This window comes from Coloeus monedula, assembly GCF_965178545.1.
Source record: "Coloeus monedula genome assembly, chromosome: 6".
NCBI classification, from domain to species: Eukaryota; Metazoa; Chordata; class Aves; order Passeriformes; family Corvidae; genus Coloeus; species Coloeus monedula.
Window position 1 is genome coordinate 26600703 of NC_138786.1, and position 15905 is coordinate 26616607.

The 15905-nt window shown below is 39.6% G+C and overlaps 1 long non-coding RNA gene across 1 annotated transcript; it reads left to right on the forward strand.

Annotated features, from left to right (window-relative positions):
- Window positions 1–5117: 5117 nt before the first annotated feature.
- LOC309574681 lies at window positions 5118–15696 on the forward strand. Its single transcript, XR_014226548.1, has 3 exons — window positions 5118–5227; window positions 5785–6011; window positions 6808–15696. It is a non-coding gene; the product is annotated as an uncharacterized lncRNA (long non-coding RNA).
- The last annotated feature ends 209 nt before the right edge of the window (window positions 15697–15905 follow it).

Genomic DNA, 15905 nt, shown 5'->3' on the forward strand with positions numbered 1-15905 from the left:
CATGTCCCCCTACCCCTTCCCTTCCAGACCGCCCTTCTGGAGCGGCCCCTTTAAATCCGCGGGGCGGTCACCGGAGGGCTCGCCCCGCGCCGGTCCCGCTCCCGCCGCTCGAGCCAATCCCTTTCCTGTGCCCTCCCCGGGCGAATCAGAGAGGGCCGCCTTGGAGGCGGGAGGGCAGCCTCCGTGATGGGCGGCGCCGCTGGCCAATCGGCGCCAGAGCCGGACGGCTGATGCAGCAGCACGGCACCCAATAGGCTCGCGACCGGGTGGGCGGGCCCGGGCGCAGCGAGCCCCCGCCGGGAGGCCGGGGGAAGGAGGGGAAGATGGCGGAGTGAGGGGTGGAGGAGGCGGAGGGGCCGGGCCGGCCGCGGCCCCGCGGCCTCGGCCGCGCTCAGGTGAGTGCGGCGGTAGCAGCGGCTGCGTCCAGCCCGGAGCCTGGTGCCGGATCCCTGATTGGGCTGGGATGGGGCGCCCGCGCACCCGCCTTCCCGTCCCGTCCCGTGGCTGGGCTGGGCCCGAGCTCGTTCCCGCGGCGCCGGGCCGGAGCGGCGGGAGCGGCTGGCCGCCCTCGCCGCGGCGGCCCTGAACGAGGAGCGGGACGGTGTCCGTGTGGGGACGGACCGGAGCCGGAGCCGGAACCGGGCCGGTCCGACCCACCCGGCGCCCTGAAAAGTCCCAGCAACTTCGGAGCTGGGGACGAGGGCGTCCTGCCGCTCCAGCGCCGGGCTGCAGCAGATGGCCGAGCGGGAGAGCCTGTTCCCTGCACAGCGATACCCCGCAGCCGACTGGGAACAGCTGCGGCTGGCAGCGACGTGGGCAAGGGAAACCGAAATGTATAATCTGAAATGAGGTTTTGCATCTCTGGCTACAAGCATAACGCTGAATATAGCTACGCTGCTGTTATCGTTATTATTCATGCAATCTGTGGGCTGGATGAATTCTGTTAAATCTGAATGGTTATATCCTTTTATGATGTCTGTAGTGCTGACACAGGAGTGCACAAAGGGAATGGCTTCCGAGTTGTTTGACAAAGCCAGAACATACAAATAATCTACCCTGCAAAACAAGTCCTATGGAAAGTGGAGAGACTATAGTGGAATTTGGTTTAGCCTTATAAATTCATGTGATCGTTGATAATAAGGTAAAAAGAATTTAACACACCATGAAACAGCTGAAACTACTGCTAAACCCACTATCTCTTCTTTTCGGGTTAGTACCATGCAGGCCAGGTATGCCCTGAATTCTTCAAAATTGTCCGTGGTATTTTGTACTAGGGAATAGTACTTAGTTTAAATTCGGAAAAAAAAAACGGGGGTCGGAATCGACACTTAGTGAAAACAAAAGAATTAGTGCCACTAGCATGAGATTCCTTGTGTTCTATATTTGTTCTTAAAATCTCGAGTTCATGATAGAATTGTGACTGCATTTTCAATCTGTATGTCAGGTAAAAGAAAAAAGTTGAAGTGGTTAAATGAAAAGTACAGCTTTAGATTTTGTGAAAATATGGTGTGTTAGCACACATGACCTAATAATGAAGTAGCTGTTTGTAACTGGTGAAATAACTGAAAATAAATGCAAGCATTATATTATATATTTATATATATTATATTATATACGAGTACTGTCAGGATTAGTTCTGCAAGCAGGAGCTACTTAGGAGAAAAATTTCCTAAGGAACATTTTACTGATTTTCATGTGCTACATTACTCATGTAGTAACAGTAATAGCAGCTTAGGAGCAACGTAATGTTAAGGCACAGTATGCTGCTACTGATGAATATTCCTACTTACACATGTCTTTGTGTGAATTTTTAAAATATGCCAGGGGATTTGTCTTCGGCATACTACATACGAAGGTAATTCTGCTTTATATTATCATTAAAAGAATAATGAGCAATCAGCTTGCTTTTGTGTGAAGTTGTACACTACTTTAGCAGTAAGAAATTGATTTGGATTAATATTTATTCTTAATTGCTTTCAATGCACAAGAGCTGTGAGAAGTAGTATCTTAAAAAAATAAAATCAGAATTTCCTGTTGCTCTGGTATATGTCAAATCAATATGCATTGCTTTACAATCTTGCCCACAGTGCTGTGAGTCTGCAGTGTGGAAATTTGCATGAACAGGCTATGCATCTCATGATGGTCACCTCTATTCAGGGGTGTCAAAAGTTGTGGGCCAGCCAAAGCTAAAAAATCCCAACAGAGTATGTGAAGAGTCTGGAGTATCACTTGAACACCTCCCACGTTCATTCTTAAAAATTAGAGAAGGAGCAGTGTTTGAAACCAGTCCTGACATGCTAGAGGTTATGTGAGTGCAAGAAGCAAGGCTTGCACAGTCTTCGGAGGATTGGGGGAAAAAAAGGCTTTTTCTAAAATAGAATGTGGAAGAAGGGTCGTTTCTTTGCCTGAACAGTATTCCTACAGCACATTCCTACAGTGTGTGTATGGCAGAATTAAAAGCTCATTTTTAAGCAGTTTCCCCTGTTTTCTGTGCTGCAGTAGGAAGTACTGTTACAATATTGTACCAGCAATGTAGTAGATGTGCATTGAAAACCTGGTAGAAGAGGAAAGAGGTTTTATTTAAAAATACAGAGTGAAATAAAAAATTCAGGCAGAATGTGTGCGGTGCCTGAGATGCCTCTACAGCAGCCAAGCACCATAGCAGGGTGCTATGGATCCAGCAAACTGGCAGGCTGTGTTGACAAGGGACATCAGCTGACAGGTCCTTACTGTCTCCTGGCCTCTTCCTAGGCTGGCAGCCATTGTAGGCTTCAGATGTGCCTTTGTTTACCCTTTTGGAGGTGCCATTGGCCTGTGGCCCTACACTGTCCTGACTCTGTGGATTATCAGTGTTCTTTGTCTCCAGATCTGGGTGTCTTCTGAAGTGGCAGGGGGATGTGACCTACTAACCTGGGTGCTGCTAACTAAGCCTCTTAGAGCCCAGTTCCTGCTCAGTGTTCTATTTGGTGCCTCCAACTCAGGCACTCCCATTCTTTCTCCAGTCACACCAGTCTTAGACTTTGCCTTACAAGTTCTCACCCTCACCTTGTAGCTTGGATTTAGATGCAGTTTCAAAGTTGCCTAGAAAGCAAAAAGAGCATGAAGGCAGCTAAGACTGTAACCTACTTTCTATTGTATTTTCTGTTTATAATTTAAGTATTTGTCATTGTCCACTTTCCAGGTTAAATTTGGCAGTTTTTAAGCCATAGGAAAAACCTTAGTGGACTTGTGATGTGTAGGGCTAATTTTGCTTTCCCTATCTCCATAGGTCTCCACTATACTTTCAACTTTTTGTGTTTTGGTCTTTGTGTATAAATCTGTTTCTAGATCTTTAGTTCCTCACTTCCTCATACTTCTCAGGCTCTAGGCAAGAGAAGAGGAGTCATCTTCTTGAGTCCTCTTAATTCTGCTTATCCCTGGAGCATTTGTGTCTGTGTGAGAGGCAAATATAGTATTTTGGAAAGCCAAATCTGATGGATATGAGTTTTTCTTGTACCTTAAAACAGAGCGTGGGGGGTGGAGTGAAAGTTGGTTGTATAGCTGTACACTGTTATTTTAGTATACTCTCCAATTCCAGTGTGCAGATTATGTCAGAACACTGACTTTTTGGGGTTTTTTTTGCCCCACTGGTGGATTGGTAATAGAATATGTTAATATATATGAGAAGAATTGCAATATTTATATATAATATATATGAGAATATTATTGCAAAATATTGCAAATTTGCTAGTAAATTTATTTGTGAGATATTTCTTCATCTCTTTGGCTTTGGAATTCCTGAAGTTAGCAAACTTCCTTGGATACAGGCACCTATCTGAATGTGAGATTTAAAGTTCATGAAAACTAATCTTTAGTTATGGTGGAGCAAAAAAAATAAATGGGCAATAGGTCAAGACTTAATAGAAATAATATTTTCTGAATTCTTAACGAAGAAGGAGTCTGTGGATGTAGGCAGTTTTGAGCTTTCACAGTTATTTCTTGCTCCACATCAATTGATTGTATGTTCAGTAAGGTATGAAACAAGAGCAGTAGTATTTTTTTTCTTTGTAATGTCCACTAGCTGTTATCTGAAGAGTTGATAGTGTCACCATCAGTGTCAGTGCCTGCTAATTTTCAATAACGTTGATGTGTATCCAGTTGCGTTTGCAAGTTTTGTTGGGCTCCTGTGAACTCTGTGCTCATGTAATCTAGCTGATTAAAGTCAGCTAGAAAGTGTATCAAGCAGAGTAGTTAAAAACTGGGACATTCAAAGTCAGTGAACTTGTTAAAATTAAAAAAAGTAGGGTAAAGCTAACTGTATTTCAGTGTTGGATGAACCATTCCTTTGCTTGAGTTGCTTTAAATGTCACCAGCTGCTTTCTTCTTTTAATAAGACTTAGTTTAGTGTTTAGTTAATTCATAGTTTTAGAATAAATGAAAGAAGACCCAGCTTTTCAAAGATTGGATTGGTTTCTGTTATGTGGTTTCTATTCTGACAAGGCAGTTTAGGAGAGCTCCTGGTAACCGTTCCTTTTCAAGTTAATTCTTTTGTGAAGCATTTGCTGTTGGTTCCTGAATCTCTCAAACTCACATAGTGCTTGGCTGGTTCTTGAGGGAAAATTTGAGTAGGAAGGGTCAGAACTGACAACATGGGAATGGAGTAACTACCCTGAAATAGGGATTGTCTGATGACTGGGGATTTTCTGAAGGTCCAGGTGCGGTGTTGTGCAGGAGTGTGGAAGCTAATAATACTTTGCTGAGGATACTGGGAATTTTGAATAATTTAAGTTTTGTGTGATGAGATAGTTCTGCTTATAGCAATCCCTTATTCTTCCAGTTAGGTTGTCAGCTCGGCATCCTCGCTACAGTAGTTTGTTACTAATGTGAAAGAGTTTCTTGCCTTACTGGAGACTGAATATGTGTCCATCCCAGTTCCCATGAAACTGAAATGTGTGCCTGCTCTTAGTGAAAATTTATGTGTCCTGCGTCTTCCACACTTGGGTCTAATTTGCTTGATTTAAACTAAAGGAGGGGGTGCATCTGATAATTTGAAAAATAGCATCAGCATGTTTTATATAGGGAGTCTAAAAATCTTAACTAGTTCATGGAAGGTACAGGTGATCTTCTGTGTCTTGTGCAGATAATTATGTATGATCTGAGTAGCTTTCTAGATGCAAATTTAATTTTGTTTATTCATCTCTTTCTCTCTAAGCTCACTGAAGAAGATGTGGAATAATCAGAAATAATGGTGAGTACAGTTGTAAGGTTATTGATGTACTAAATATAAGGTACTAAAATTATCAAGTTTGTCAGCTAATTTAGTTCACTTTTCCATGACCAAAGAAATCTGTCATTGAGATTTAAATTTTTTGTAGCATGCTTTCGGAGAACTGGAATGTTTCTACCAGTGTCAGCTTTCAGCTTAGGCTTCACCTTAAAGAAACATTGCTTTGACTGTTATATATTCTAACAAGAATAAATGCTTTGAAAGTTGTGAAATCCCTATTCTATGATGTCATTTGCTTTGCTAAGACAAATTGTGTCATTGTATTAACTTGGAATTGTTGTCTTAAAAGTGTTACTTGTTAAATGATAGGATTGGAAGAATGATAAAATAACCAAATGTAAATTATCAAATAGAAAAAAGTACATTCAAAATTTCTAAGGACTACAATAAACTTCTGTAGTTTTGATTTATTTTTTCCCAGTGAATGAAATAAAGATATTGTGGTAGTTAAGGTGTGCAGCAAAGGGCTATATTCTGTTCTCAGCTCTGTCACAAACCTTTGGCATGTTTTATTGCAGCTCTTCAGGTCTGTTTTTCCACACCTTCATGAGAATAAGACATTCCCAACAGTCTGAGCATGGATGGTCAACCCAATGGTCAACTGAAATACTTGAGTGACTCAAGAGATATCAGTAGTGACATGTACTATATTTCCATTTTCGTGGTCTACTCACTGCTTCTAACAAAGGAGCTGAAAATTGTCACTGAAAGACTATTTCTGAACTTGATCAACTGAATGGTTAAGGTAATTAAAATAAGATAAATATAGACAGGGAAAAGAGAGGAAGAGGTTAGTTATTCTCATGTTCTTGTATATGAGAAAGAATTTTTTTTTAAATTCTTGTTTTTCCCTTTTTTGGTCTATGTTGCATCTCTTATTTTAGCGCAGGAGAATGGTAATAAACACTTCTGGCACTAGCTGTGCAGGAGTGCACCCATGCTAGCTTCCAACTTAATGCAAAAATACCATGTCTTAACAGCTGCTCTGACTAGGTAATACCAGGCGAGTGTCACTGGTGGAAGGCCAGGCTGTGGATAAGTGGGGAGAAATGAGTAAAAGTAGGAAGCAAATGTATGTGATCTTAAAACTGTCATAAGTGCTCTTTTCCTCTACAGCACTGGCAGTTTGATAATTAGTTAGGTGATAGTTTATGACGTCTCTTTGAACTGTGACCTGCTAGAGCAGGGTCCGCCCTCTCTGCCATGTGCACTCCGCTGCTACCGCGTCGTGGTCATGCTCTGTGTTGGAGACACAGCTGAAACCCCACAGCTAATTAACAGTGGTGTATTTTTAGATGCATTGCTTCTGAGTAAGTGTACAGTTCAGCATTTCTGAAGTATTTCCTTAGCCAGCTTATGGACATCTAAAGTTAGATATAGAATCTTACAGGCCAAGGGATTACTGCAATTTGTGAAACCAGATGATTTTATCCATTAGAGTCAGGCTTTTAAAGTAGTGAGCTGGTGGGCATTTTAATGTTCAATGTATTTAATTCTAATTCCTAAACTACCTTTCCTGTTTTTTTAATTTGGGATTCCAGATCCTCTCCTGACATTCAAGAAGGTGGTCCTCTTACTTGCTCAAAGGCTATAAAGTGTTTCCCTTCTAGCAAGCAAAATCCGTCCTTCACTTCCATGGAGCTGAACGAACAAAGATCTGTCCGCTTCCTGTTTGAATCGTCTCACCAAACATTTGATTCACCAGATGACTTCCCCCACAGAAGGAGCCCACTGTTTTATCAAAACTCAAAAGCAGAGTAACAGAAATCAGCATTTGTTTTCTGAAAAATGTCTTCTGTGCCAGCTCTTCATTCAGCTTTCTGCATTCTGTTTTAAAATGAAAAATATTTTGTAATCAGATGCAAGTGGAAGCTGGTGTTTTTCACTGATATTTCCTTCTTAATTTTAGGAGGGTTAAGTACTTGCTGTGTCAAATTGGAATTCCTAGCAGATAAAGTGTCTGCATGCATTGCTGTGTCAGACTGACCTGATATATATGAAAAGTTGCAACAGGAAAATCCGAACATTTTCTTCTCTGACATGAGGAAGAAACTTACCAAACAACTAGGGTCATCTCATACAGATATTTTCTAGTCCAGGTCCCAGGCTTGACTTTGTAGATAGGTGTCAACTCACGTAAAGCAGCTAATGCACAAGAACAAATGCAGAATCACCTTGTCTATACTGTGTATCCCAGTCTGTGATCAAAATGTGTATTTGCATGTGTGAACCTATGTAAGTGCAGGATATGAAGAGCTTTCACCTGAAGAAGAAATTACTCTGCACCATTTCATTTTTAGCAAAGAAAAAGTAAGCTTTGAAGGCCTTTGGGATAGCAGGATAATGACTAGGTTTGCATTGAATCATTCCCTTCCTTTGGCTTTTTATGAATCCTTAGCATCAAAAGGAACAAGACCATTCTACAGTCGAAGAGATGATGGGCAGAACTTCTTTATTGTAGAAATTAACTTCTGATGGGATGGAAGAGACCAGAGCTGTAAAGTTGCAGTTTATCCACCTGGCTTCCTCGACACAAATTCAGCTTTTCCTACTGCTGATGGAGTCAGCTTTTTGATTCTTTCATGACTGAGAACTGAGAGGACCTGTATGTTTCCATCATCTAGGTAGAAATAGGCCCAAGAGAATGGAACGTTAGCTATGTAAGAGGGGTGAGTTGAGAGCAGAAATACTTAGTACAGTCTTTTTTCTGGCTCTTCTTATTCCTTCCCAAACTAAGGCACAATCTGGTTGTTCTTATGTTTACACAAGGTTCTTTGTCTACATAATTCGTGATTATATAGGATGTTTTCTGTCATTCTGAGATAGAAGTATATATTGTTTGTGTGCTCCCTGCTATGGGATTATCTATAACAAATAAGATTTTTTGGCAAAAAACTACCAGAACTGGGATATGTATTATATTCCACCTCAAATCTGAAACTCTTCTTACTGCACCTTATTCCAAGCTTGTGATTTAGAAAATGTGATTTGCTAGCTTAAAATATGGGAGATACTAAAATGGTTGGGGAGGAGTTCTAGATTTCTTGTTTTGTTCTGTTTTTCCTTTTAGAAAACTGCTGGAGAGAGTCAGACAGCCTGAAAATGGCTGAAAAAGCAAACAACTGAAATCCTTCTTAAATCTTAGTGATAGATTGCCAGGGCAGCATTCTAATATCTAAAATGTGGTGACATTTTATGAGACCAAGTTCCGTAGCGGAATGAGGCCAAGTATTGATGTTGATCCTAATCCTCAAAGTAATGTCTGTGTTTAGACTTGTTTTGTAACACTAAGATTCAATGACAGCTTTACCCTTTTTTTGTTTCCATGAAGCAAAGAGCAGTCACATAAGCTTAAGAGTGGTGGGCAGGACACTGTGTATAAAAGTAATGCCAACTGTAATGAGCAGAGAGGTGCTCTAAAATTGTGTGTAACATTGTGATGAGCTGTGTGATAAGAGCTTGTGTGACAACATTGATCTTGATGAGGCACCACCAGCTTGGCCTGACTTCTTCTAAGAACTTAGGATTTCTTTGCTGAATATGGTCTGAACTTTCTGGCATTGGAGGCAACTAGAAAAGCACACTTCCTTTTAGGGCCTCTGTATGTTGAAGCCAATAGGATTTAATGGAGATGTCTGTAGAAGCAGGATCCATCTCTAAGTGATGGAAAATACTGTCAATGTCATAGGATTACACGAGGTTGGGAAGTATGTGGTATAAGAAATGTCTGATTTTAGATCTGGGAATTTTCTTTTCTTCCTTCTGCCCATACTTAGACTTCTGATGTTAAAGATAGCAGTTGTTTCTTGCATAGCTTGATGACAAAATACATAAGAGACAGGAAGGTATTTTTGTTTTCTGTGGACATGTACAAAAATTATGAATTTGTCTGACAAGAGAGCTGATTATCTAAGATCTTTATTTTTTTTCTCTGTAGGAATAATCCTCAATATTCTGTAACCCCGCATTGTAAGAAAAAAAGTAGAATTACTGATTTTTTTTCTTGACTCCTATTCATGACAGCATAGCAGCATTAGTTTTCAAGTTTAGTTTTAGAACACCAGGATTTCATTAGGTTAAGGATCTGTGGCTTTCCTGGAAGTAATACTCCAACAGTGCATGCCCAGAAGACCCCCATTGCTGTACCTTCCTGGCCAGCACCTTCAAAGAACTGCTGTGTTAGGAGATGCTCTTCATCTCATTTACTATTTCTTGCGCCGCTTTTTCTTTATGTTGGTTGGAAATCTTCCCATGTGAAAGATTACAAAAAAAAAGGGGCATGTGCAATAGATCATATATATATATACATATATATATTTTAATACTTGTGGACAAAATGATGTTACAAGTTGTTTGAAAACAACAAAATCACCAATGTCTTCCATTTTGAGATGTGTATAGTTCCATAAGCATTAGTGCTTTGTAGCAAACTGTAGTGCCATGTTAGGATCAGTGCATGAGCCTAGTAGTATTTTTACAATTTCAGAGTGACAAATTTATTAGTAAACAGTGATGATAATGTAATTAACACTAGAAAGGATACAATAGAAATGTCACAAACATGGTCTAAACATGCAGTATCCTCCCTTTGACAATGGCAATGCTATCCTTAGAAATGGAACTCATTCACTTAATGAGCTTCATAGAATCATAGTTGACTTTTTGATATTTGTCTGTCTGTCCAACTGCAGTAGTATGCTAGAGTATGCAAGCATCCATAATTCTCATCTCTATCAGTGGGATTCTTTTCTTTTTAATCTTTGTTGGTGTTTTCTTCATTTTCAATTTTATTGAACCATTTATTACCTGTCCTGTGATAATACTCAAAAAAGTATGAACATGCTAAGGAGTTTGTGTGCATTCTGTACACATCTCTGTTACCTTAGGTCATTTACACAGTCTGTCAAGTAATCTTTTCTTTTTTCAGATCGAACTATATGATTATTATAGCTAGTAAAACATTGCCCTCATTGTGTGATAAGTTAATAGTTGCAAAATGTGATGTGCTAATTATGCATAGAAGACTTTTATCCATTATTGCAGGAATGGGGAACCTTTTTTGGCTGAAGTCCTATCGAATCTTAGAAAAACTTTGGTGGATCCTGCATTTACATACATCTTAATAAGAGAGAATATGATAAGGTCAAAGGCTGTTGAAAAATGATGTTACAGACTGTATCCGTGCAGCAGGCTGTCTCTAGCCAATGGATCAGAGATTCCCCACCCCTGTATTATTGAGAATTAAATATCTTATATTTTAGGTAACTTCCAGTTTTGCTTTCCAGCCCTAAGCTCAATTTTAATGATTTCTGTCTCTCCCTCTGCTTTTTTCAGAAGGAAGGTTTAGACCGGGGAAGTGAAAATGATTTAGCACTCAATGGGCAGCTTGGACTGGTCAAATAGGAGACTGGTATGATTCTTGAGATGTGCATTGCTCTGTGGATGGCATCCTCTGATTTCCTAGGAATAAGTCTTTTATTTGGCGCCAGTGCTGCTCTTCACCCATTTCTCTCTTTCAGCTTAGAGAGGATACTGCATCTTTTTTTCCTGAGACCTGCCTGTAAATGGCCATTAGGGGGGGCGGGAGGGAATGGGTAGCTTGGTTTTGTAATTTTGGTACAATATATCTTTTAAAGTAATTAATCAAGAAGCATGTACTTCGTGCAATGACAGTAATCCAGGCAGAGTTAATGTATGTAACAGGGAAAAAAAACCCCAACAAAACCAACCAAACAACCCTCTGCATCTACTAAATTTCTGAGAAAATTGGACAGGTGGGCCATTTACAGCAGAGCTCTGGGGGACCTGTGCTAACAGTCAGGTTCGATTCTAAATGGACGTAGCTGTACCATTGAATAAAGTAGTTTAGTGCTTGGGAGAATCAATTGAAAAATACCTCTGAAACTGGAATGCAAAATAGCACAGTATGTAGGGGGAAGAATCCCTGATGCAAACAAAGCCATAAGATGATTTAATAAGAAAATAGAACTTTAGTAGCAATAACTGTTTTGCATGTGATAGTAAATAACTTGCATTAGCAAGACTGTACAGTAGGGTAAGTGGGTAATAACCAAATAAGTTTGTGGCGCTCTGTGCTGCAGGGAGTTGTGTGAAGAGTCTTCCCGAGAAGAAGGGTGAATTCTTCTTATGTTCCTCTCATTGGAGGGAATTTGGCACTTGAATACTAAGTTAATGAACTTGATATATATATTAAAAAAAGAAAAATTAGCTTTGCCACGTGTTTGAAGCACTGTCAGTGAGTGCTGGGGGAAGGGCAGACAGTTCTTTTTGAAAGGATAGCTGAAGTTTCCCTGTAATTTTTTTCTTTTTCTGTAGCCTAGCACTTGCTCTGTTTCTCTGAGAAACTAAACCTTTCCAAATAACGTGCTGTGAAGAGAACCTGATTCTAAAGTTAGAAGCTTTTGTTGTGGGAAGTACTTTCTTTTTTCTTTGTTTATAAAGACCAATCTGAGATAGTCTTTAAATAAATAAAAATAAATAAAAAAATTTGAGAGCACTTGACACTCAAAACATCTGTAGATGCCAAGCACAACTGTAGAATTCTAACGATGTTACAGCAGAAAATAATCTCAACTTTGCTAAACACTGTTTCAGACCATAATTGATTTCAGTTGATGCCTGAAATTTTGCAGAAGTACTGTAGATCTGCACCCAACAAATTATTTGCTTTCAAAGGGTTGCATAAAAGAGCCACAGGAGTTCTAAACTGTTCCTAGTTGACACTTTCCAGTGTAGATACCTAGTCTATATAGACACAGTATGCCCCCCAACAGATAGTAATGTATTCTAAGCAGAATTATGTGATCACAGGTTTAAATCAATCTGGCTGGATTTCTTCCGGAAAGCTGAAGCAATTTAGACTGTGACTTTGAGCTTACTGGAAGCTTCTTGTGTTTTTAAAGCATGGGGGTGAAGCACTTTGGATCTTCATAAATTGATAATGGAGCTGTGAGGGCTGTGAGCATTTCTACAGTATAAGTAACAGGATAAGTGTGAGAATGTCTAAATTAAGTGTTGGCTAATATGTAATATGCATATGAAAAGCTAATTGATCTGAAAGGCTGTAATCAGCTTAAATTCCAACTATTGAATTTCTGATAAAATTGGAAGCTGGCCATAGGGGACCTTAATTTGATTGCTCTCTGATTACATTAGAGAAATTATGAATTTACCTTGGTCTGTGGTCAGCAAGTACATTTACATAATAATGAAATTATAATGAAAACAAAGTCATGTTCATGCTTCAGAAGTATGAACTTTGTGGCTGAATGGAATTCTTCAAGGATATATCCATTCAGAAAAGAGGGGAGGAAATAAAGCCTGATGTAGCCAGGCAAGCTATCTGCATATACTTCCCAGTTCAGGCTTTTGGTAATGGGCTGCTAGACTAGAAATTACTATTCACAGCAACAAAAGGAATCCCTTTGCCTTTCAGCTCTTGTACTATGGCATGACTTCTGCTTCAACCTTCTTGATTTAACAGCTTCTAAACCTAAGTGGAAGTGTTAGGCGCTACCACACTTGCTGTGGGATGTCAAAGGTGTAATGACCAGTATGGACATTCCTTCTTTAGCAGTACTAAACCCAGATGATACAAATACATGCTGTTTGTATATCCAGTAGTGCTGCTGCTGAAGGTCTAGCCAGTACTTGTGTTGGGAATTGTGCCTTCTGAAACTGAGGGTAATTGTCAAATTTAGGAGAAAACAGAAAATCTTGCAAAGACTTCTTGATAGTGAGTGAGAAAAAATTATACTGAGCTTGAGGACACTGACACTTTACACGAGGATTACATTGTCAAGAGGTGGCAGTCTGGTTTTTTTGGGCAGAAAAGGAAAAATTACTGAAGATAGAACAATTTTTGATGTATAACGAATCATAGAAATTACTGCTTCTTGCATCCTTAGGAAACTGGCTGGTCTTCCTCCAAAACTAATAATACTGCTTGCAGGTCAGGTACAGAGCTGCAGAATGGCAGTTCAAGTTAGATTCCACTGGATTTCTTTCATGGAACAATCCAGCGTTTTCCCCCTGTAGCACTTGACTGGTACACAAAAGCCAACGGTTGAACCGGGGTGTCTTGTTCAACAGTGCAGAACACTAACCATGGATTCTGATGTCTGTTCCCTTTCAGTCTCTGCACTTCCTCCTGCGTTTTAGAGAGTGTCAGTGTTCATGTCAGCAGAGCGTGTTTCTGTCTCTGAGCCTATGTACTGGGTTATAATATAGACAGATTGCCAAGACTTTACCCCATCTAAAGTTAAAGGTAGAAGGTTACTTTCTGTTCAGTGTGTCCTATGTAAATCCTGTCTGCTTCTCTCCACTTCCCCTCCAAATGAGCGTGTTTGCAGGTCAAATAAAAGGCAGGTAGTTTGTAATGCTTTAGGCATGAAGAACTGCATGGAGAAACTGAAGGAACGCGGCACAGGCCCACAAACCAAATATTAGCGCTAGTATTCTAATTATGCATGATTCAAAATGTCTAGTGTAATGTAGTTATTACCAGTAAATTGAGATATGCATTTATACATAATGAAGCAATAGGAATTAATATACCAATAGCTTGAACTTCCTGCTTTGATTCTCAAATTTCGGGTTTTTTTAGAGAATGTGCTGCCTCTTAGAGAAGGGGGCAGAATGTATAGATAGGGACAGAAGCATGGCACCAAAACTGTAAATCAGGAACCAGGATCAGCAGAACTCGCCTTTATAACTTCTTGTCTGGTTCATATCACTGTCCTGAGCATGTAAAAAGCAGGGCATGAACTGAGCATATTTAGAGGCGAGATGAGGTTTCTCACCTGCTGCAGCTGTAGCAAGGAAAAAGGGTGCAGAGTTTCTTACACGGTGCACGGGGAGCGACTGGTGGGAAAGGAAAAAAACAAACCCACAGAACAACACAAAAAGATCACCCCAAAACCCAAGCCAACAAATTGAGTGTAGTATTTGCCAGACAGTAGGTAATAAATAAGCTTGAGTGTGGTGAGAGAAATTATTTGGAGAAGACTGAAATTAATAAGCACAGTACATATTTTTCAGGTGTTGAATAGCTTTTTAATAGACAGTATTTTCAGGTAACTCTAGCCACATAGGCAGCTGTACTGAAGCATACTGGTACCAGCCAGCAATAATGGTATCCGCAGGAATGAACCTGAAAATACTGGTAATCTTGTATATTTTTTAAGTTCTTTTAAGAGATTTTTAAAAACAGAAAATGAGACTTGATCACTGAAGGTCTTTATCTTCTGCAACAGAGGTTGCAATTGTCTTTTTGCTTTATTTCACTTACTAAATAAAAGGGAATTTGGGTGCCATCTTTCTGTAAATTAGTGTGTTCTCTGTAATTCAAGTCTCTTAGTGGATAATGCAGTCAATTTCTGCTGGCAGTTTCAAAATAAGAGAATGTGTGGCATAGCCTACATCACTAATACTTTTCCAAGTTCAAACTTGTAATTAAACATGTAGAATACTAGCTTGTTATTGCAGAATTTCATACTTGTAGCTTAGCTTAATTTTGTAAGTGGGCTTAACTTGTGCAGAACACTTCTCCATGTACAGAGGCTGAGTCCTCTCTTAAATAGAAAGAAGTGTCTTGGAGGAAGAGAAGGTGTGTCAAGTTAACTCCTGTTCATACTTCATAGCCAACCATTCATAAAGCACCGTGTTTTGGGTTTAGAACGGGAGTTGTGTTTTTTCCCATGAATGCATTTTTTAGATATGTAAGAATTGCCAAATGAAGATAGGAGTATTATAAGAAAAGAACCACTCTGTGGTATCACAAGTTAGACTGAATGAAAGTCTTTGAGCCAACTTCTTCAAGCAGCAAGAAAATTTGTAAGACAAATTCAGCCCAGCGGTTAACCATGGTCATTCTTAATTCTTTAGAGCACTATGCATGGTTTTAAAGTTCATTGAATATTTTTTTTTGTAATGAGTAAGCCATTGTATCCTTTGTATTTCCCTTCACTATAACTGGGGGAATAAACTACTTCAGGATGTCAATGAAGTTATCTTCCTTTTGAAAAATGTAACAGCAAAGGAGAAGTATTAGGTATAAATTCCTAAAAATTACCTTAGTACTTAATAATAGGCTAAATAATACTTATACTGAACTTCTGATAGCATTCTTGCATGGATTAGTGGAGGAAATTATTGGTGTGACTATGAACTGTGTACTCCCATTGCACATGTTTTACATGGTAACAGTGAAAGAATGTCTCCCTGCAAATTCTGATGTTTTTCCAAAAGGCAGCTTGCTTTTATATCTATGCATCTTTGAGGATTTCAAGATAAGATTTTATTCTTTTGACACTGTAAAGAGGAACTGTTTAAAAATGAACCTGGAAACTCTGCACCTGTATACAAATTTTTTTAGCAATAAAGCAGCACAGGCTGAGAATGCACTAAAACTGGATGTGTCATCTGTTCAGAAGAGAAATTAACCAACTTACTATACACTCCACTCCACTTCTGCAGTGTACTTGCTGTAGCTTTGTCAAAACTCAACAACTTGAACTGAATTCATATATGCTGGATATCTGCTTTGGGGCCAGCTGTCCCAGCAGACTTCAGGCAGAATAGTTCCTGACTTAGCCAGCAATTAAATAAAAACTGTTAT